This window comes from Mytilus californianus, unplaced genomic scaffold (genome assembly GCF_021869535.1).
Source record: "Mytilus californianus isolate M0D057914Y unplaced genomic scaffold, xbMytCali1.0.p SCAF_102, whole genome shotgun sequence".
Taxonomy (NCBI): domain Eukaryota; kingdom Metazoa; phylum Mollusca; class Bivalvia; order Mytilida; family Mytilidae; genus Mytilus; species Mytilus californianus.
In genome coordinates this window covers 88,726-95,202 of record NW_026262585.1, presented here as the reverse complement: position 1 = coordinate 95,202, position 6,477 = coordinate 88,726, and the positions used below count along the sequence as shown (strand labels likewise).

The 6,477-nt window shown below is 32.8% G+C and overlaps 1 long non-coding RNA gene across 2 annotated transcripts; it reads right to left on the bottom strand.

Moving 5' to 3' along the window:
- Window positions 1-401: 401 nt before the first annotated feature.
- On the bottom strand, window positions 402-4,756 carry LOC127719207 (uncharacterized). 2 transcript variants are annotated; one of them, XR_007990189.1, is made up of 3 exons: window positions 3,910-4,155; window positions 1,141-1,214; window positions 402-601 (listed from the first exon to the last, which is right to left on the bottom strand). It is a non-coding gene; the product is annotated as an uncharacterized LOC127719207 (long non-coding RNA). The 2 variants fall into 2 exon arrangements; XR_007990188.1 differs by lacking the exons at window positions 402-601; window positions 1,141-1,214 and adding exons at window positions 2,643-2,831; window positions 4,602-4,756 and having other exon boundaries at window positions 3,910-4,062.
- Window positions 4,757-6,477: the final 1,721 nt, after the last annotated feature.

Below are 6,477 nucleotides of genomic sequence, written 5' to 3'. Positions count from 1 at the left end.
AAGAAATTTAGCTTATCATTTCTTATACAAAATGCCTATTTAACAAACATGTACACTTACCGTTAAGTTCTCTGTTTTCTGTGGTTTTGAGTGACGGTTGTATAGTTGTATCTAAAAATAAAAAGTAATCATACAATGTTTTGTAATATTGTTAATGTTTGAACACGTATCGTATTGTTTTTTGAAGCTAGAAAAAAATACATATTACTTAATATCTAATAGTTTGCATATATTTGTATACTTGAATGACAAATAATGCTTATTAATTCGTACACAAATGTTTATCGAACAAATATGTATACCTACCGTTGTTTTTTCTGTAGTCATTCTGTTGTCTGAAAGTAAACATCCACTGCTTTTATAGCAATTGTTGTATGTGTTAGGAAATTTGTTTTGCATGCACACGTATAAAAATTGCGGTTTTTATCCAACGCAATCATAGGTTTGAACGTTGTTTTCAATTTAGACTTGTTTATATTTTTTCGTTTGGGCTTGTATTATATTTGCCGTAGGGTTTATATAATCCGTTCATCCTATTTTGACTCCTCAAAATTCAAGAGTCTATCCTAAATTGAGGTAAATTGTTGGGCTTTCCAAATACCTTTTCGATTCCTAACATCATTGAAGAGACATTATTTGTCGAAATCCGGATATGGTGTACAAAAACCTTTGCACCTTTTGTTTGCGGTATATCATCTTCTCCGCAAGTTAATTGTTTTCTGTTTAGTAGTAAATTTAAAATTAAGATCCATTTATTACATCGGTGATCCGTTTATTTGGCAATCGCCAATGGCAGTCAGCAGGCTTTAAGAACATTTGTTGTTCGACCTGTTAGTCAAATGCGTTTTGTTAAAATATACTTTTTCACTTTTTTGGTCTTTTGGAAAATGTTGTTTGTGCTGTATTTAGACCCCTCTAACAAGAAATTTGTTTTGCATGCACACGTATAAAAATTGCAGTTTTTATCCAACGCAATCATAGGTCTGAACGTTGTTTTCAATTTAGACTTGTTTATATTTTTTTGTTTGGGCTTGTATTATATTTGCCATAAGGTTTATATAATCCGTTCATCCTATTTTGACTCCTCAAAATTCAAGAGTCTATCCTAAATTGAGGTAAATTGTTGGGCTTTCCGAATACCTTTTCGATTCCTAACATCACTGAAGAGACATTATTTGTCGAAATCCGGATATGGTGTACAAAAACCTTTGCACCTTTTGTTTGCGGTATATCATCTTCTCCGCAAGTTTATTGTTTTCTGTTTAGTATTTAATTTAAAATTAAGATCCATTTATTACATCGGTGATCCGTTAATTTGGCAATCGCCAATGGCAGTCAGCAGGGTTTAAGAACATTTGTTGTTCGACCTGTTAGTCAAATGCGTTTTGTTAAAATATACTTTTTCACTTTTTTTGTCTTTTGGAAAATGTTGTTTGTGCTGTATTTAGACCCCTCTAACAAAAAAATTGTTTTGCATGCACACGTATAAAAATTGCGGTTTTTATCCAACGCAATCATAGGTTTGAACGTTGTTTTCAATTTAGACTTGTTTATATTTTTTCGTTTGGGCTTGTATTATATTTGCCGTAGGGTTTATATAATCCGTTCATCCTATTTTGACTCCTCAAAATTCAAGAGTCTATTCTAAATTGAGGTAAATTGTTGGGCTTTCCAAATACCTTTTCGATTCCTAACATCACTGAAGAGACATTATTTGTCGAAATCCGGATATGGTGTACAAAAACCTTTGCACCTTTTGTTTGCGGTATATCATCTTCTCCGCAAGTTTATTGTTTTCTGTCTAGTATTAAATTTAAAATAAAGATCCATTTATTACATCGGTGATCCGTTTATTTGGCAATCGCCAATGGCAGTCAGCAGGCTTTAAGAACAGTTGTTGTTCGACCTGTTAGTCAAATGCGTTTTGTTAAAATATACTTTTTCACTTTTTTGGTCTTTTGGAAAATGTTGTTTGTGCTGTATTTAGACCCCTCTAACAAAAAAATTGTTTTGCATGCACACGTATAAAAATTGCAGTTTTTATCCAACGCAATCATAGGTTTGAACGTTGTTTTCAATTTAGACTTGTTTATATTTTTTTGTTTGGGCTTGTATTATATTTGCCATAAGGTTTATATAATCCGTTCATCCTATTTTGACTCCTCAAAATTCAAGAGTCTATCCTAAATTGAGGTAAATTGTTGGGCTTTCCGAATACCTTTTCGATTCCTAACATCACTGAAAAGACATTATTTGTCGAAATCCGGATATGGTGTACAAAAACCTTTGCACCTTTTGTTTGCGGTATATCATCTTCTCCGCAAGTTTATTGTTTTCTGTTTAGTATTAAATTTAAAATTAAGATCCATTTATTACATCGGTGATCCGTTTATTTGGCAATCGCCAATGGCAGTCAGCAGGGTTTAAGAACATTTGTTGTTCGACCTGTTAGTCAAATGCGTTTTGTTAAAATATACTTTTTCACTTTTTTGGTCTTTTGGAAAATGTTGTTTGTGCTGTATTTAGACCCCTCTAACAAAAAAATTGTTTTGCATGCACACGTATAAAAATTGAGGTTGTTATCCAACGCAATCATAGGTTTGAACGTTGTTTTCAATTTAGACTTGTTTATATTTTTTCGTTTGGGCTTGTATTATATTTGCCGTAGGGTTTATATAATCCGTTCATCCTATTTTGACTCCTCAAAATTCAAGAGTCTATCCTAAATTGAGGTAAATTGTTGGGCTTTCCAAATACCTTTTCGATTCCTAACATCACTGAAGAGACATTATTTGTCGAAATCCGGATATGGTGTACAAAAACCTTTGCACCTGTTGTTTGCGGTATATCATCTTCTCCGCAAGTTTATTGTTTTCTGTCTAGTATTAAATTTAAAATAAAGATCCATTTATTACTTCGGTGATCCGTTTATTTGGCAATCGCCAATGGCAGTCAGCAGGCTTTAAGAACATTTGTTGTTCGACCTGTTAGTCAAATGCGTTTTGTTAAAATATACTTTTTCACTCTCTTGGTCTTTTGGAAAATGTTGTTTGTGCTGTATTTAGACCCCTCTAACAAAAAATTTGTTTTGCATGCCCACGTATAAAAATTGCAGTTTTTATCCAACGCAATCATAGGTTTAAACGTTGTTTTCAATTTAGACTTGTTTATATTTTTTTGTTTGGGCTTGTATTATATTTGCCTTACGGTTTATATAATCCGTTCATCCTATTTTGACTCCTCAAAATTCAAGAGTCTATCCTAAATTGAGGTAAATTGTTGGGCTTTCCAAATACCTTTTCGATTCCTAACATCACTGAAGAGACATTATTTGTCGAAATCCGGATATGGTGTACAAAAACCTTTGCACCTTTTGTTTGCGGTATATCATCTTCTCCGCAAGTTTATTGTTTTCTGTTTAGTAGTAAATTTAAAATTAAGATCCATTTATTACATCGGTGATCCGTTTATTTGGCAATCGCCAATGGCAGTCAGCAGGCTTTAAGAACATTTGTTGTTCGACCTGTTAGTCAAATGCGTTTTGTTAAAATATACTTTTTCACTTTTTTGGTCTTTTGGAAAATGTTGTTTGTGCTGTATTTAGACCCCTCTAACAAGAAATTTGTTTTGCATGCACACGTATAAAAATTGCAGTTTTTATCCAACGCAATCATAGGTTTGAACGTTGTTTTCAATTTAGACTTGTTTATATTTTTTTGTTTGGGCTTGTATTATATTTGCCATAAGGTTTATATAATCCGTTCATCCTATTTTGACTCCTCAAAATTCAAGAGTCTATCCTAAATTGAGGTAAATTGTTGGGCTTTCCGAATACCTTTTCGATTCCTAACATCACTGAAAAGACATTATTTGTCGAAATCCGGATATGGTGTACAAAAACCTTTGCACCTTTTGTTTGCGGTATATCATCTTCTCCGCAAGTTTATTGTTTTCTGTTTAGTATTAAATTTAAAATTAAGATCCATTTATTACATCGGTGATCCGTTTATTTGGCAATCGCCAATGGCAGTCAGCAGGGTTTAAGAACATTTGTTGTTCGACCTGTTAGTCAAATGCGTTTTGTTAAAATATACTTTTTCACTCTTTTGGTCTTTTGGAAAATGTTGTTTGTGCTGTATTTAGACCCCTCTAACAAAAAATTTGTTTTGCATGCCCACGTATAAAAATTGCAGTTTTTATCCAACGCAATCATAGGTTTAAACGTTGTTTTCAATTTAGACTTGTTTATATTTTTTTGTTTGGGCTTGTATTATATTTGCCTTACGGTTTATATAATCCGTTCATCCTATTTTGACTCCTCAAAATTCAAGAGTCTATCCTAAATTGAGGTAAATTGTTGGGCTTTCCAAATACCTTTTCGATTCCTAACATCACTGAAGAGACATTATTTGTCGAAATCCGGATATGGTGTACAAAAACCTTTGCACCTTTTGTTTGCGGTATATCATCTTCTCCGCAAGTTTATTGTTTTCTGTTTAGTAGTAAATTTAAAATTAAGATCCATTTATTACATCGGTGATCCGTTTATTTGGCAATCGCCAATGGCAGTCAGCAGGCTTTAAGAACAGTTGTTGTTCGACCTGTTAGTCAAATGCGTTTTGTTAAAATATACTTTTTCACTTTTTTGGTCTTTTGGAAAATGTTGTTTGTGCTGTATTTAGACCCCTCTAACAAGAAATTTGTTTTGCATGCACACGTATAAAAATTGCAGTTTTTATCCAACGCAATCATAGGTCTGAACGTTGTTTTCAATTTAGACTTGTTTATATTTTTTTGTTTGGGCTTGTGTTATATTTGCCATAAGGTTTATATAATCCGTTCATCCTATTTTGACTCCTCAAAATTCAAGAGTCTATCCTAAATTGAGGTAAATTGTTGGGCTTTCCGAATACCTTTTCGATTCCTAACATCACTGAAGAGACATTATTTGTCGCCTTTTGTTTGCGGTATATCATCTTCTCCGCAAGTTTATTGTTTTCTGTTTAGTATTAAATTTAAAATTAAGATCCATTTATTACATCGGTGATCCGTTTATTTGGCAATCGCCAATGGCAGTCAGCAGGGTTTAAGAACATTTGTTGTTCGACCTGTTAGTCAAATGCGTTTTGTTAAAATATACTTTTTCACTTTTTTTGTCTTTTGGAAAATGTTGTTTGTGCTGTATTTAGACCCCTCTAACAAAAAAATTGTTTTGCATGCACACGTACAAAAAATTGCGGTTTTTATCCAACGCAATCATAGGTTTGAACGTTGTTTTCAATTTAGACTTGTTTATATTTTTTTGTTTGGGCTTGTGTTATATTTGCCATAAGGTTTATATAATCCGTTCATCCTATTTTGACTCCTCAAAATTCAAGAGTCTATCCTAAATTGAGGTAAATTGTTGGGCTTTCCGAATACCTTTTCGATTCCTAACATCACTGAAGAGACATTATTTGTCGCCTTTGTTTGCGGTATATCATCTTCTCCGCAAGTTTATTGTTTTCTGTTTAGTATTAAATTTAAAATTAAGATCCATTTATTACATCGGTGATCCGTTTATTTGGCAATCGCCAATGGCAGTCAGCAGGGTTTAAGAGCATTTGTTGTTCGACCTGTTAGTCAAATGCGTTTTGTTAAAATATACTTTTTCACTTTTTTGGTCTTTTGGAAAATGTTGTTTGTGCTGTATTTAGACCTCTCTAACAAAAAAAGTGTTTTGCATGCACACGTATACAAATTGCGGTTTTTATCCAACGCAATGATAGGTTTGAACGTTGTTTTCAATTTAGACTTGTTTATATTTTTTCGTTTGGGCTTGTATTATATTTGCCTTAGGGTTTATATAATCCGTTCATCCTATTTTGACTCCTCAAAATTCAAGAGTCTATCCTAAATTGAGGTAAATTGTTGGGCTTTCCAAATACCTTTTCGATTCCTAACATCACTGAAGAGACAGTATTTGTCGAAATCCGGATATGGTGTACAAAAACCTTTGCACCTTTTGTTTGCGGTATATCATCTTCTCCGCAAGTTTATTGTTTTCTGTCTAGTATTAAATTTAAAATTAAGATCCATTTATTACTTCGGTGATCCGTTTATTTGGCAATCGCAAATGGCAGTCAGCAGGCTTTAAGAACATTTGTTGTTCGACCTGCTAGTCAAATGCGTTTTGTTAAAATATACTTTTTCACTTTTTTGGTCTTTTGAAAAATGTTTGTGCTGTATTTAGACCCCTCCAACAAGAAATTTGTTTTGCATGCACACGTATAAAAATTTCGGTTTTTATCCAACGCAATCATAGGTTTGAACGTTGTTTTCAATTTAAACTTGTTTATATTTTTTTGTTTGGGCTTGTATTATATTTGCCTTACGGTTTATATAATCCGTTCATTCTATTTTGACTCCTCAAAATTCAAGAGTCTATCCTAAATTGAGGTAAATTGTTATGCTTTCCAAATACCTTTTCGATTCCTA